This window comes from Budorcas taxicolor, chromosome 10 (assembly GCF_023091745.1).
Source record: "Budorcas taxicolor isolate Tak-1 chromosome 10, Takin1.1, whole genome shotgun sequence".
Classification (NCBI taxonomy): Eukaryota; Metazoa; Chordata; class Mammalia; order Artiodactyla; family Bovidae; genus Budorcas; species Budorcas taxicolor.
This window is the reverse complement of record NC_068919.1, coordinates 50,061,129-50,077,033: the sequence shown is the minus strand read 5'-3', so window position 1 is coordinate 50,077,033 and position 15,905 is coordinate 50,061,129. Positions and strand designations below refer to the sequence as shown.

General features: G+C 44.6%; 1 protein-coding gene and 1 pseudogene across 1 annotated transcript in view; both read left to right on the top strand.

Moving 5' to 3' along the window:
- Positions 1-15,905, top strand: part of LIPC (lipase C, hepatic type) — a 166,983-nt gene that overhangs the window by 102,766 nt on the left and 48,312 nt on the right. The window lies entirely within an intron of this gene.
- On the top strand, positions 620-738 carry LOC128054869 (uncharacterized; annotated as a pseudogene).

Sequence of the window (15,905 nt, the reverse complement as noted above, 5' to 3'; positions counted from 1 at the left end):
TGGAATCAAACAGGCTTCTTCTCCCACAGACTGGTCACTGGGACATCACACAAGTCTCTGAGCTTCCACTCCTCCACCTGCTCGAGTTAGGTGCTAATGCTGCCTGTGCAAGGCTCCGGGGACCGAATGGAATTATCTTCCCAACTGCCTGGCTCTCAGTAGCCCTTATTGAATGGGCGCTTCATCGTCTCTTTCTTCCAACCCAGCCCCACTCATCAGACAGCACAGACCTGTCATACAGAGGACAGGCACTCTTTCATTGGCTCAAAACCTTCTGCAGCTTCCTAACCAGAGGCCTTGCTGGCATCTCTAGTTTTCGTCCCAGCCAAGTAACCCACCAGCAAAGCAGCACAAACAAGTGCCCATAGGGTGTGAGTACCAACCCAAGCTGTGAGAGACATGCGGGGAGCAGAGCCAGAGCCTCTCTCTGAACCACGGATGTCGCCCACCCGCACCTTACCTGTGGCCCAGGCAGCCTTTTCCATAAGGGAGAAAACCGCTTTCTTAAGAAAAATCGTCTCTTTCCAAGCTGCATTCTCACGGAGAATGATAAATGCCCCACACATTCTCCTGGATCTCACTGTCCCAACTTGTACAAAAACTCCTACTAGCTTATTTAATCTACAAGTATACCACCCTGAACACGCCTGATCTTGGCTGATCTCGGAAGCTAAGCAGGGTCGGGCATGGTTAGTACTTGGATGGGAGACTGCCTGGGAATACCAGGTGCTGCAGGCTTTGGGGCTTCCCTCATAGCTAAAGAGGTAAAGAATCTGCCTGCAATGCAGGAGACCCAGATTCGATTCCTGGGTCGGGAAGATCCTCTGGAGAAGGAAATGGCAACCCACTCCAGTATTCTTGCCTGGAGAATTCCATGGACAGAGGAGCCTGGAAGGCTACAGTCTATGGGATTGCAAGAGTGGGACATGACTTAGCCACTAAATCACCACTATACAAATAATAGAAAACTAAACCCTCCATATGCCAGGCAATGTGCTAAAGTCTTTACAAAGTTATTATTTAATATAAAGCACTATTGAAATGGGATTCCCTGGTGGCTCAGAAGTAAGAGATCTGCCTGCCAGTACAGGAGATATGGGTTCAGCCTCTGGGTTGGGAAGATTCCCTGGAGAAGGAAATGGAAACACACTCCAATATTCTTGTCTGAGAAATCCCACGGACAGAGGAGCACGGCCGGCTACTTGTGGGGTCGCAAAAGAGTCAAGCACAGTTTCACAACTAAACAACAACTATTGTAAGGCCGTGAGCACTGTGTCCATCTTATTTACTGGTTTATTCCTGGTATCTCACCTAGCACATAATTAAGAAAGGAAGGAGGGAAGGAGAGAGGGAGGGAGAAAAAGGATGTATGTGTGTATGTGTGTTTGAGGGAATGGATCATGAATGAAGGGAGATGATACTAATAAAATGCCTGGTACATTGTTGGCACTCAAGAAATAATAGCTTTCTCCCTGGTCCACTGTCTTCATACTTGATCCAGCCTCAGCAGGACATCTAGACACATCCTGCCAAATTGAGGCTCCTGTACACTTTGTCACTCTTGCTCACTTCATGGATGAGGGAGTTGAGGTTCTGAGGAGGTGGCTCAGATGTGGCAAAGGCCACAAGGCCACTTGTCTTGTGGCCAGGCCTGGGACTATGTCTCCCTCACTAGAAACCTCAGTGTCTTCAGAAATGACTATGCCAAGAGCACCTGAAGGACAAATGGGTTTCCTCACGTATGCCCTTTAGCCTAGTTCCTGATGACCTGCACCAGGCTGGTCCGAGGGTCCGCAGGCAGCTGTCCTGAAACGCACACTGCCGATGACGTTGCCGAGGAGTCAATGAGGACGACAGCGCCTCCTCTGGCTGTCACCTAGTGGGCACACAAAGTGCTGGCACACAGCGTCTCACTGCAGCATCTCAATAACCATGCCCGGAAGGCGTCATTACTATGCGTCTTTTAGAGATGAGGCCACTAGGGCTCAGTCAAGAGACTCCCCAGAGTCACTCAACTAATGCCTGCAAGAATCAAAACTGGAATCCAAGACTCCTGACTCCCTATCCTGGGTTTCTTCCTCTGCACTACAGAAAAAGATACAAAAGAAGAATTAAATGACCATCCACATTCATATGTAATCTACCATGTTTCCAGCTGAGATTTTCTAGGGGAAGACTCTTGAGAGTCCCCTGGAGTGCAAGGAGATCCAACCAGTCCATCCTAAAGGAGATCAGTCCTGGGTGTTCTTTGGAAGGATTGGTGCTGAAGCTGAAACTCCAGTACTTTGGCCACCTGATGTGAAGAGCTGACTCATTGGAAAAGACTCTGCTGCTGGGAGGGATTGAGGGCAGGAGGGGAAGGGGATGACAGAGGATGAGATGGCTGGATGGCATCACCGACTCGATGGGCATGAGTTTGGGTAAACTCCAGGAGTTAGTGATGGACAAGGAGGCCTGGTGTGCTGTGATTCATGGGATTGCAAAGAGTTGGACACAGCTGAGCAACTGAACTGAACTAAACTGATCCAACTCAAAGTTATCCTTCAGTTCTCTCCTATGATTCCTTCTTAGTCCCTGGAAAGGGAGAGTGAGGAAAGGAGAGTGACTCAGTCCTCATTAAATGTGCAGCTTTAACTCAAGGAAATGCAGGCAATAACTTATCCCACTGCATCTGCCATGGGGCTCTCCAGTGATAATGGCAGGTGCTTCAGGGACATGAACCAGGAGTACCCCATCCAAAGGTTAGGCTCCAGGGTGGGAGAGGGGAGAACTACAGGTAGGGCAGACTTTAATCCGGTGGGACTCACTGTGCCCACAGGCTGCCCTCTCGTTGGTTTGCATGAGTTAGAGCTAGATTGGAGCTAACAGACAACTGACAATATGTATTAGAAGTCTCTTAAAAGTTCAAGTCATTTAGCCTATAGTTTTACTTCCAGGAATTTATTCAAAAAGTATGAATCTGGGCTGTAGAAAGAGGTCCATAAATAGGGAGGACTGAATCACATGTTGTTTATATTTGGGGGGAGAGGAATGGGCACACCTTATACAACCACAGTAGAAGACTGGAAAAATAATTCTGACACAACTACACTTTGAAATTCTTTGTGGACGTTAAAGCCAATTATTGATGTCATGAGAAATGTCCAAGACAAAACATCACGTTGTAAAATCAGGACTCTATATAAGAAATATGGGTATATTTATGTACACACAATTTTCCATATATACACACATGCAGTGCATATCTCATTTTTAAAAACTAGACAGAAACCATAATCCAATGAGTGTCTTTTATTGTAGGATTACAAATCCTTTTAGATATTTTTCTTTGTACTTTTAGTGTGTCTATTTTTTAAGTTTTCTACAATGAACATTTATTCCTTTTTTAATTAAAAAAAAAAACTTCAGTTTTTTGGTTTGTTTTATTTTGTATTTTTAGTGAGAAGAGCCCATTCAAGTCAGAGGCAGGGAGAGATGTGAAAAATAAGGACAGAGGTCTTTGAGCCAGGAAGATCCCAGGAAGGTGGATGGATGATGCAAGAAGGCTGAGCCGGCCAGGCTGCTTGGGCACACCACAGGGGTCAAAGGCCATCGAGTGACTTCTCTAGATCCAGTGGTCTTTTCAGAAGGCAGGTGGAGACTTGTGCCCATCCCATTCCATCTTAAAGTGGTCTGGCTGTGAAGCTGGACCTTAGCAGATGCATACAACTTGGGGTCAGGGACCAAACACGGGCTGAGCACCTGCTGCATGCGGTACAAGGTGGGAAGTGGGGATGAAATGTGAAATCATAGGCTCTCTCCTCAAGATGCTTGCAGTCAGCATGAAGTGAGATGGCCATAAAAAGAGGAACTACCACAATGGGTCTGGATAGTCAAAGCTGTGGTTTTTCCAGTAGTCATGTACAAAAGTGATATTTGAACCATAAAGATGGCTGAGAGCCGAGGAATTGATGCTTTCAAACTGTGGGGCTAAAGAAGGCTCTTGAGAGTCCCTTGGACTGCAAGGAGATCCAACCAGTCAAAAAGGAAATCAAATCTGAATATTCATTGGAAGGACTGATGCTAAAGCTGAAGCTCCAGTACTTCAGCCACCTGATGCAAAGAGCTGACTCATCGGAAAAGACCCTGATGCTGGAAAAGACTGAAGGCAGGAGACGGGGACGACAGAGGATGTGATGTTTGGATGGCAGCACTGACTCAATGGACCTGAGTTTCAGCAAACTCTGGGAGATGGTGAAGAACAGGGAAGCCTGGTGTGCTGCAGTCGGTGGGGTAGCAAAGAGTCAGACACAACTGAGTGACTAAACAACCACCACCACCACAATGGGGCTCACTCAGCAAACATTCTCCAGACCTCAGGGCCAAAGTCCTTCCACCTCCGTTAAACTAGGCAAAACAAAATGCACTAACCCAAAAAAGGTCACCAGAGAAAGGTACTTAGCAAAGGTGACACAGAGAAGCACATAGAAACAAAAAACTCATCTTGTTCAAACTGATGACCATTTCATCCCAAAGGACACGCCACGTTTCTCGGGCCTCCTGCCCCTGAAGAAGTCCAGTGTTCACAGCCCAGAGCCCCAGATTCCACCCAGCACCACCAGGAGTCAAGGAGTACAGCTACTGGAAGCTTGGCAGATTCAGGTTTCTCTGCAACTAACTCCACATCCCTTTCTGACAAGGAGCCATTTTGAAAGACACTCCCTTGATGTGAATTTCCCACCTGCCCCATTAAGGAGGCTTCCCTCAGAAAACAAGTTTAGATCAACCCTGTTTCAGACACTTATTCCCGAGGACAAACTAGAACAAACTCTGCACCAGCTCAAACATTTCAGAGCTCTTTGATGATCAGAATTGGGGGAAAATATTAGAACGAATGTGGTTGATCCAAATATTCTCAACAGCCTTCAAAGCAAACCGTTCTTCTTTACTCTGGGAAGCACAGCTCAAGCAAAGCTGGCCCCTTTGGCCCTAATTCCCGTTAGCCAAGCCAACCCCTTAAAAAACAAACAGACCTGAGAACAATGGGAGGAAGTCGAAGGTAAGAGGAGGAAAAAGGAAGAGGAAATAGGTACATGAAAGAAAGGGCAGGAGGACTGGAAAACAGACTGCAATAAGCATGTGGCTTGTCTCATTACAAAAGGGGATGAGGGCTCAAATCCCACAGCCCCCTCAGAGAAACCACTTGAGTTCACTCCTGTGCAACCAAGAAGTCTGAGGATGCTGGAGGCAGCCAGGATCTGTGTCCAGTCTCCACTCACAAATGGCCAAGCACTGGCCTCACCATATGCAACCGCCTTTCTCTAGGGTGTGGAAAGAAGGGTGTTTCCATATCCAAACCTCAGAGCCATTTGCTCTCAGATAAACAAACATCTCCTCTGCCTCTGCCAGCTTCGCCCAGCCGGAAAGTCGTAATGCTAAATTAGTAGCATTTCAATCACATCTGTGACAAGTTGGCGACAGGCTGGGGTATGATGAGTGGAGCAATCAGCTGTTGTTACAGGAACGAGGCATGTGGACAGAATAATAACAGAGTGGTATAGTAATAATCATCATTGTAATGGTCCCTATTTACATAACGTTTTTAATTGCCAGGATAACCAAATGTGCAAGAGCACCCGTTTGCTGTCAGACAGACCTGAGACAGAAGGCCTGCGCTTCTGCTTTCTAGTGCTGTGGCCCGGAGCTACTTTCTTGACCTTTCTGAGCCTCAGTTTTCCATCTTTAAAAGGATAATGATCTCTGTTTCATAAGGCTGTTTGGAGGTTTGAATGAAATAATGTCTGTAAAGCATTTATGCAATATTACAAGTATCCTAGTTGCAGTAATGTTGGTATTATAAGTAGTATTTGTATTATTTCAACTAGTCTTAAGGGCTGTTTCATTTTGCCCTTAACCTCACATAGGAGAGACAGTTTTAACACAATTTGGCTGAAAGTAAAATAGAGACCCAGAAAGGTTAAATGTCTCTCTCCTTGTAAAGATGAGTAGTTAATGGGGAAGAAAGGACTGTGTGTTACTTCCCTTTCGTGTTTGCAACAAATTGCTACAAATTTAATGGCTTAAGATATTTTGCTGATGTTGCCACTAAATCATGTCTGATTCTTTTGTGACCGCATGGACTATAGCCTGCCAGACTCTGTCCATGGGATTTCCCAGGCAAGAATACTGGCGCCGGTTGCCGTTTCCTTTTTCAGGGGATCTTCCCAACCCAGAGATTGAATCCGTGTCTCCTGCATTGAGAGGCAGATTCTTTACCATCTGAGCCACGAGGGATGCCCTAAAATATTTAGCACAAGTTATTGACAGCTAGACAAGTCGAAAGTCCTGAAATGATGGTGTCAGTGGGGCTGTGTCGCTTCTAACTACTCTGAAGAGAGAATCCATTCCCCTGTCTTTTTCAGTTTCTAGAGGCTGCCTGAACTCCTTGGTTCATGGCCTCTTCCAATATGTTCAAAGCCAGCAGCCTAAGAAACTGCGTGGCTACCTTGGGCCCATCTAGATAATCCAGGGTCACTTCCTCATCTCAAGATCCTTAACTTAATCACATCAGCAAAGCCCCTTTTGCCATAGAAGTTAACATACTCAGGTTCTGGAGATCAGGATGTGGACAACTCTGGGGAAGGGTCATTAGTCAGCCTACCACAGACCGAGTCCTAGTCTGCAGAACATAACTATCAGGATTTGGTTGGGGTTTTGTTTATTTCTATTTTTGTTTTGCTTAAAACTATTTAGCAAATATTCTGTGCAGGGCACATTTATAATTTATAACCTGTTCCTCTCTAGGCATAAGCACATCAGAATCAAGCTTCATTAGTGTGAAATAGAAGAGGTCTGTACATACATAACCTAAAACATCGCTGAAATCCAGACTTTAAATGTGAAAAGAACTTTAAGAGATCATTAGCCAAAACTCATATTTTGTACTGGGGCAAACTCAGACCCAGAGAGGTAATATGATGTCCCCAGCGTCAAAGAGTGAATTTATGAGATATTTTGAGACCCTGGATTAGAACTGAAGGAATAAAACTAAACTGAGACACATCTTGGAGACAAATATCAACTGGCTAGAAATGACATCAAAGAGGTGTAGGAATCAGGGGTGCCTGAAGTCCATAGCGTGGGAGTGTCATGAGCTCAGGATATATAGCAGAGGAAACATGTTTTCTAGGGAAAATAATGTATTTAATGTGTTCTGGAACTTGGACCTCTTTTTGTAGGACTGGCTAAGCATCACTGTGAAATTTCCAGTACTCTTTCTCATCATGTACTCTCACAACTATGGGCATGAAACTGTAATATTCATCTGATAATCACTGATCAGTGCTTTTTTTTTTTTTTTAAGTGATATACTTTATTTCATACTTTATTTTTTAGAGCACTCTTAGGTTACAACAAAATTGAGCAGAAAGTACAGAGTTCCAACATATCTCCTTTTCCCACACCCAACTTCCCCCACGGTCAACAGCCTGCACCTGAACAGCACACTCATTTCATTTGGTGAACCCACATGACATACCATCACCCAGAGCCACAGTTTACATTAAGGTTCATTCTCAGTGTGTTATGTCCTCTGAGTTTTGCCGAAAGATTAATGACATGTATCCACCATTGTTGTATTGTACAGAGCAGTTTCACTGCCCTAGAAATCCTCTTTGCACCACCTGTTCACCCCTCCCTCCCCCTGTCCCCAGCCCTGGTTACCAATTATGTTTTTACTGTGTCTATAGATTTGCAGGCAGTGCTTTTTCTTTCCTGCTGACACTGAGTTAGGCCTCTGGCTGCTTTTAAGATTTTTCTCTTAATCCCTGATTTTAAGCAATTTGATTATGCTATGCCTCAGCACAATTTTGTGGGTTTGGTTTTTTCTGTTTGGTTTTGTTTCTTAACATCTATGTGCTTAAAGTTTTCATCAAATTTGGGCGTTTTTCTGCCATTATTTCTTCAAGCATTTTTTCCTGTCCCCTCTTTCTTCCTTGGAATCTCCAGTTACATGAGCGTGAGACCATCTCAAGTGACTATGCTGTTCACTTACTTTCAGTCTTGTTTTCTCTGTTTCACTTTGGATAGCTTCTACAGCTAGGCCTTCAAGTCCACTGACCTTCCCTCCTGCAATGTCTATTCTGTTGTTAATCCCACCCAGTGTATTGTTCATCTCAGACATTATCTTCAATCTCTAGAAGTTCAATCTGTATTTTTTAAAATCTTCCACACTTCTTACCATGCTTACATGTCTTCCACCTTCTTGAATACATAAAACATAGTTACAACAACTGTTTTAATGTTGGGTTTTTCTCATTATAGGTTGTGTTTTCCTACTTCTTTGCATGCCTGGTACTTTTAGCTTAGAGAAGACAGTATGAATTTTACCTTGTTAGTGCTAGATATTCTGGTATTAAATATTCTCTAGCTTTGTTCTGGGATTCAGTTAAACTACTTTACAGCAATCTTTTTGAGGAGTGCTTTAAAACTTTATTGGATAGGACCAGAGGAAGCTTTAGGGCATATTTACCTTACTCTGGAAGTGATAGGACCAGGGGAACCTTTAGGGCATACTTACCTTACTCTGGAAGTGATAGCCTTTTACTTTTTTTTATTATCTGTTTATTTATCTGGTCACGTTGAGTCAGGTCTTAGTCGCAGCATGCAGGATCTTTATTGCCTCACATGGGATCTTTCACTGTGGCACAGGCTTAGCTGTGAGCTTGGGATTCTAATTCCCCACCCAGGGATCGAACCCATGTCCCCTGCATTGAAAGGTGGATTCTTAACCACTGAGCCACCAGGGGAATCCCAGGAAGTGATAACTGGGAAATGAATAATTTAGTCAACGCCCTGTGTTTACATGTTTTTTTCACCTCTGCTGGTGGAACACAACTCCTCCCAGCCTCTGTGTGTGCCAGGGGACTGTTCCCCTTGATCCCTTCTGCTCATTCTTATCCAGCCTCACATAGATTCCTCACATGCCTGTGCTAATCCCTGTCAGCTGAAGACTAAAGGGAGGCCCTCTGCCCCTCTCTAGAGCTCTCCCCTCCTAGCACTCTTCTCTATAAACTCAAATTGCCTCAGAATTCTCTCCCCCTCCAGTGGGAGGGGCCTGTGAGATGAAAACTCTCTTTATCTTACAAAGTGGTCGAGCTCTCTGCATTCATCTCCCCTCTCTGTCATATGCTTACAACCAAGTATTTGAAAACTGCTTAATTATACTTTGCCCAGTTGTTATAAGGTGAGAAAATCAATCTGAATTCTCTCTTTTTTTTTTTAATGCACACCATACATTAATGCTGGGTTTCCATGGTGGCTGAGACAGTAAAGAATCCAGGGAGACCCAGGTTTGATCCCTGGGTTGGGAAGCTCCCCTGAAGAAGGGAATGGCAATCCACTCCAGCATTCTTGCCTGGAGAATTTCATGGACAGAGGAGTCTGGCAGGCTACCATCCATGGGGTTGCAAAGAGTCAGACACAACTGAGTGGCTTTCACTTCACACATGTTAATAACCAAGATAATTCAGCTGTTTTTCTCAAGTATGTTTCAGAGTTAGCATATAACCCATATGTGACAATATTGCTGTGTTTTTAGCCATTTTATATTTAAGAGTCTGAAATATGTTATAGGCATAAAATATTAATGTTTGTGAATGTCAACCAGTTTTTAATTTATATTCCTTCAGAAACACATATCCTTGTCATACATACTAATCCATATCACTGAAAACAACCAAAGATGATAAATCACGAACAGTCTCACCTCCACATAAAAGTACAAATTGCCCTGAAAACCTGCAGGTCAAGTTCTCAGCTTTTGAAAACAAGCAAAAATGTTCCAGAACAGTCACCATAGCCATGTATTTGAGCTTTGTACTTACACATTGTTTTGTATATTTATACATATGTTATAGCTTTAGATTTGAGACCTGAATTCTTATTCCATCTTGGCTGACAGCAAAAGTCCTTTGGTATACACTTATGAATACTAGAATTTGGGCTGGCTCTCTTAAAACCATTCAACCAATCTCAACTCTTGTATTAAGATTCTTAACAAGACGGCTGATGTTATTAACAGTTACAAAATACCATGCCCCACACTATCCATTACCAAACTAAAGTCTCTCTTCAGCACCATATTTAAGTAGAATTGTTCACTACCTCACCTTATCCTCTTAAAAAAGGAAAGTTCCCTGATGTTTTAATAAAGCAAAGTTCCCTGATGTTTTAATAAAGACCTAACATTTCTTTGGCACAAGCCCCAGGCCTCTTGCCTCTCGCTCTCTGAGAATTGTACCCCTCTCTACATTACATGACACAGCACACTCAGCTGAACAATATTCCATCAAACCAGTATTGTCATAACATTCCACATCCTCACCCAGAAGGGCCTACAGCCCTCAGCCTCTCACGTGACAAAGTCAAATCCAAGATTCAACCCTAAAAATACCTTTCTTTTCTGAAGCAAACCCCTTTGGAAGTCTCACAAGATTTTAAGAGAATTTGCAGACTGTAAGTTCCAGTTTGAGAACTGCAGCCTTAGAGAATAGCAGGGATGTTTGAAGCCCTGCCCACAGTTCCAGGAAACACCCTTGTGTGTGAGCTCCTTTCCCACACAGATGTGAGAATGAGGCTATGACCCTGGAAATGGAACACAGGAAGACAGAAACCCTGCTGAACATATTCTTGTACTGACATTAGATACAAAAACACCCGTAGGCTGGATTTGCTGTCACAGTCCAAGAAAATACTAACATGTAAGCATTTCAAAGTGGTTTCATTGACATTCTCACCTGATCCTGCGAAACAGTCTGTAAGCAAGACAGGCTGGCAGAACAGTTCCCAGCAAAAGATGAGGGAAGTGAGGCTCTATGGTGTGAATGAGGTCTGACGGCTACTTGGCGACAGAGTAAGACCCTGAACTTCTAGGGTCTTCTAACTCTAGGTCAAGAACTCTTCCCATCATGCCCTGCTTCCTCTCTCCCTGTATTAGAAAGCAAGCTCCAGATTTTGTGTGGCTCATAGACCAGGGTTTCTCCACTGCAGCTGCACTGACATTCGGGGCTGGAGATTTCTTTCCAGATGTGAGGGTGGAGGGCACTATCCTGTGCGCTGTAGGATATTTAGCAGCACCATTGGCCCCCACTCACTAGATACCAGTAGCACCTCCACTCCTACTCTTGACAAGCAACAATATCTCGAAATGCTACCATATCATCTAGTGTCCCCACTAAGGGAAAGGGGAAAGGGAGACAAAAAATAGTACCCCTCAGTCGAAAAGCACTGTCTTAAATGATGCCTAAGGGTGCTGTGCACCTGACTGAGGGGGTGTCGGGGACAAAGTTTGTTCTGTAAAAGGAGAGACAGAAAGCAAAAGAGGAACTTGTGCTTAACCAACGAGTCAGGGACCTGGAACCCAGCAGTGAGGTACTGAGAATTGTTCAGCAGCTGGGAGTTAGCTAAAAGGTTCTCTTCTTGGCCATACCCTGAAGTTAAGCTCTTGTGTTCTCATTCCCCACCCCTTGAGGCTCAGCTAACTCTGAGTGGCCCAAACTACTTTCCAAGGAGACATTTCCAGGAGGCAACACAGAATTAGTTAACCTGACCAGAGGCAGTATGACACAATATTATAGCTATGATGCAGGCTCTGTTTAGGCAACACCATGGATGAACAACACATATTATTAAGTGAGTGAAGTTAGGCATAAAAAAAGCACATGCTGTATGAACCCACTTACATGAAGTACAAGAACAGGCAACACTAATCTCTGGTGACAAAAGTCAGAAAAGTGACTAAGTCTGCCGTGGTATTACCTGGAGGCAGATGTCGGAGGACCATTTGGAAATGGAAATGTTCTGTCTTGCTCTAGGTGGTGGCTACAAGATTGTAAACAGAGGTAGAAACTCTGGTCTACATTTAAAATTTGTGTACCCTACTGTGCATGAATTATACTTCAGATAAATAGATAAGCTTTATCACCTCCATAAAGAATGTCCACTCTGGAGCCAGACTGCCCGGGTTTGGAGAGGACTATCCTACCTCAGAGGGTTTTGTGAGAGGTCAGTAAACTGTGTGGGGTACAAGAAGTACACAGGGAGTATCAGCATCATTATAATTAAAGGGACCACACTTCTAACCAGCAGGTAAAGCTAAGGATTAGGAGGGGTCCTTCTGCATGGAACTAACTCCACTCAGTGTTATGTGGCAGCCTGAATGGGAGGGGAGTTTGGAGGAGAGTGGTTGCACGTATACATATGTCTGAGTCCTTTGCTGTTCACTTGAAAAAATCATAACAATGTTAGTTAGTCTCCAATACAAAATAAAAAAAAAATTTTTAATAAACTGAAAAAAAAAAGGAGAGGAGCTTCTAGGCCCCTCTGTTGTCCCCTCCTTCCACCCTGTCACTGCACTGAACACAGAGTGGTCCATTTGGTTGAGGCACGACAACTCAATTAATCCCTTTCCTTTGTAGGTACCCCCACCCCAGTCATCAAGACAGACAGACACATCTGCCATGATTCTGTCTTCTTTAGCTCCTCCTGAACTCTCTCAGGAGGCGTAGTTAGGCTCTGCCCCTGTCTACAGAGATCTTCATCAATAGACTGAATATTTACAGAACACAGCATTTCTGATCAAATAGTTCATTCCGCTGGAGACAGGGGTATTGTACTGTGTCCCCTTATGAGTCATTCTTGGGAGAAGCAGCCCTGGCTCTTATCATCCGTTTCTTTACGTTTTAAGAGCTTGAATTAGAAGAACTGCTATGAAACAGATGAAATGAGGAGCAGATGGGATCGTTCTGTACCTTTCCCCCAGCTGCTTCTTGGTAGATTTACCCCAATATCCTTGTCACTATGTGCTCTTGCTGTCTTTTATTCTTCTCTTTGAAAAGTGGTTCAGTCCATAGGAAATAAACACAAGATTATATAGAAAGAGCATTAAATGGTGTGTCAGGAAACTTGGATGCTGGATCCATTATCCAGATGCCTGAGTAGTTTATATGTGTTTTAACATTTCTGCACCACAGTTTTTGTTTTATTTTAATCTGTTAGGTGAGTGATTGTGGTTTATGAATATATGTTAGCCATGGAAGCCCTCCTTAAAATGACTTCCAGAAAAAAAACCTGAAAGCAGCATTGTTTGGGTTAAAACAGAGGTGGACATCAGGAACCTACCCTCTCAGATTCTGCATCCCCTTCCCACTCACCCACAGCAGCCCCCAAAGTACCCCCAAAGGCCCCTCGGGCTTAGGATCCTAGGAACACAATTTAAAAACCATTACATTTGGTCTTTTTTTTTTCTTAAGTCATTTCTCAGCCAGGTAAAATACTGGGTTTTCTAAAGGGTCCTCCTTTCTATTTATTCCACAATTTTAATTCACAGGCCCTCTGGACTTTAAGAAAACACATAAGTAAAATCCTATATGACATATCTGCATGGAAAAAGCTGCAAGGAAATACACCAAAAGATGAAGGACAGCGGTCATCTCTAAGTAATGAGAATATCATAGCAATGACTGCAACAGATGTGGTGTGGGTCTCACGTTCTAGCATCACAACCCATAACCAATGTCTGAGAAGACCAGTATACCTTCCTGTGGGGCTGTGCCCCGCAGGCCTGCAGGTCCTGGAACAATACCTACACTGTGTACAGCCTGCAACAGACAAGACAAGGCAGCAATGTTTGCTACTCAGGAGAGAAGGAGGCTGGGCTTCCCTGGTGACTCAGCAGTAAACAATCCTCCTGCCAAGCAGGAGAACATGGGTTCGATTCCTGGGTCAGGAAGATCCCCTGGAGAAGGAAATAGCAACCCACTCCAGTACTCTTGCCTGGAAAATCCCATGGATAGAGGAGCCTGGCGGGCTACGGTCACAAAGGAGACAGACAGGACTTAGCAACTCAACAGCCACAAGAAGAGGAGGTTACCATCTGTAGGGGAGTTGACTTCAGGTTGGCTCATCAGTTACCAGGAATACCAGGACTTGGCCATGTCCCTCATAGCGCCTCAGGTTAACAACCATCACAAGGCAGGTATTTCCCTTGACTTCACTAGAGTAGCTTGTTGTCACTCACTCCACTCTTGTCCAACACTTTTGCAACCCCATGGACTATAGCCCACCAGATTCCTCTCTCCATGGGATTCTCCAGGCAAGAATACTGCAGTGGGTTGCCATTTCCTTCTCCAAGGGATCTTCCTGACCCAGGGATCAAACCTGGGTCTCCTGCATTACAGGCAGATTCTTTACTGCTGAGCCATGAGGGAAGCCAGAGCAGCTTCCAGACACAGATGAGTGTGCGTGCAGCTCTACAGGATACAGGCACAACGGAAAACACTTCTCAAACGGAATTTCCTCCAGTGTGTCCCATGAGATATCAGTCCCAGAAATGTTCGGCCACAAAGAGGTATGGGGGCAGGGGACAGGGGCGACTTACCCCTACTCCAAAGCATAGCTGATGCTTAAGCAACACCGATCTGCATTAAGTGGGCTTGAACTGTGCACGTCCACTTACATGTGAATTTTTTCCCATTAATATAGTACCTGTACCTATTTTACAGATCTTTAAATTAACTAAATATGGGGGAAGTTTGTATTCAATTAGAGATCACAATATGGACTCAAAAGGTCTAGGGTTTGAGTCCTGATTCTATCTAAACTGCTTCAGCTTCCTGCCCCTGGGTGAGTCATTTATCTCCCCCTTTGTTTTTGAGGTAGAGAAAGCAGGACAGAGTTTCCACTGTGCAGGGTGTTGGCACCCCAATCCCCCACACTGTTCAAAGGTTGACAGTAATCGAGTTGGAGAATCACAGCACACCATTTGTCCCTTCTGGAGGTTAAATGCACAGGAAGTAGCGTCTTAACGTCTCCGGCCAACAGGAAGCCTGATTCATGTTGCTCAATACCACATCTCCCAAATTCATTTGGCTACAGAACTCTTTCCCCCACAGCCCCTGTTAACATCTCAACAAATTTCCATATGAGAACAGGCTTCACAAAGGCAGTTTTTAAAAACTGAATTGTGAGGCTTGAAATAAATGAGGAATAGCAAAAGAGGAGAGCAGAGAGAAAGGGATGATTTGGGATCTGGAGGACTTTGAGTTGAAGACAGAACAAAGGACTATTTATGATTCCAAAGAATGTCTGGAACTTTCTTCTTATCTACTAGCGTCTTTTTTCCCAGCTCATTCCTAGAGAGTAGACAGAGGTGAGGATGACGTGTTAGTAGCTGAGCAGCTCTTATCCAGAATGGCACTACTAGTATTAGAAGGGACACAGTGTAGAGCCGCTGCCTTTACCCTTCCCTCTCTCCCACTGTTGGCTGACTGTGACACATTCTCATTCCTTCCAAGGTGAGGGTTGAAGTGTAAGAAGGGGAGAGAGAACTCCCAGCAGAGGGAACGGTGAGAGTGAAGTCATGGAGGTAGGAGCTGGCAGGGTTGCTGGGGGCTCCTAAGCAGCAAAAGCTGGTTGGAGGTAGGAGGTGGAAAGTCAAGTTCAGTCCTCGACAACTTGAGCAGGTTATATAAGAAGTCTAAGTATTGATGGTGATGATAATGGTGGTGATGATGACAAAGATGACCGTGAACTCTACCTCCCTTCTCTCCTGGTTGTGGGAGTCGTGGGGGAAAACAGATGACAATAATCAGAAAAGAGAGTTGTTGGGTCTTCTCTGGAGAACACCTGGGGGTAGGTAGAGCTGAAACAAGCCTCCCCATCCGTCCCTGTTGCTTTCCCCACACCCCCCAGTTGTCCTTCTGCAGAAGATAGATAGGCCGAGCCCTTCCTGCATCACCACTCCCAGGACCCCAGTGGTGCACATCCAAGACATCTCCTCCCTACTCTCCTTCCTCCTCAGGACCTGCCTAAGCCTAGCCCTACAGGCCTGATGGCAGCCCCTTATGGGGGTGATCCCACCCTCCTTC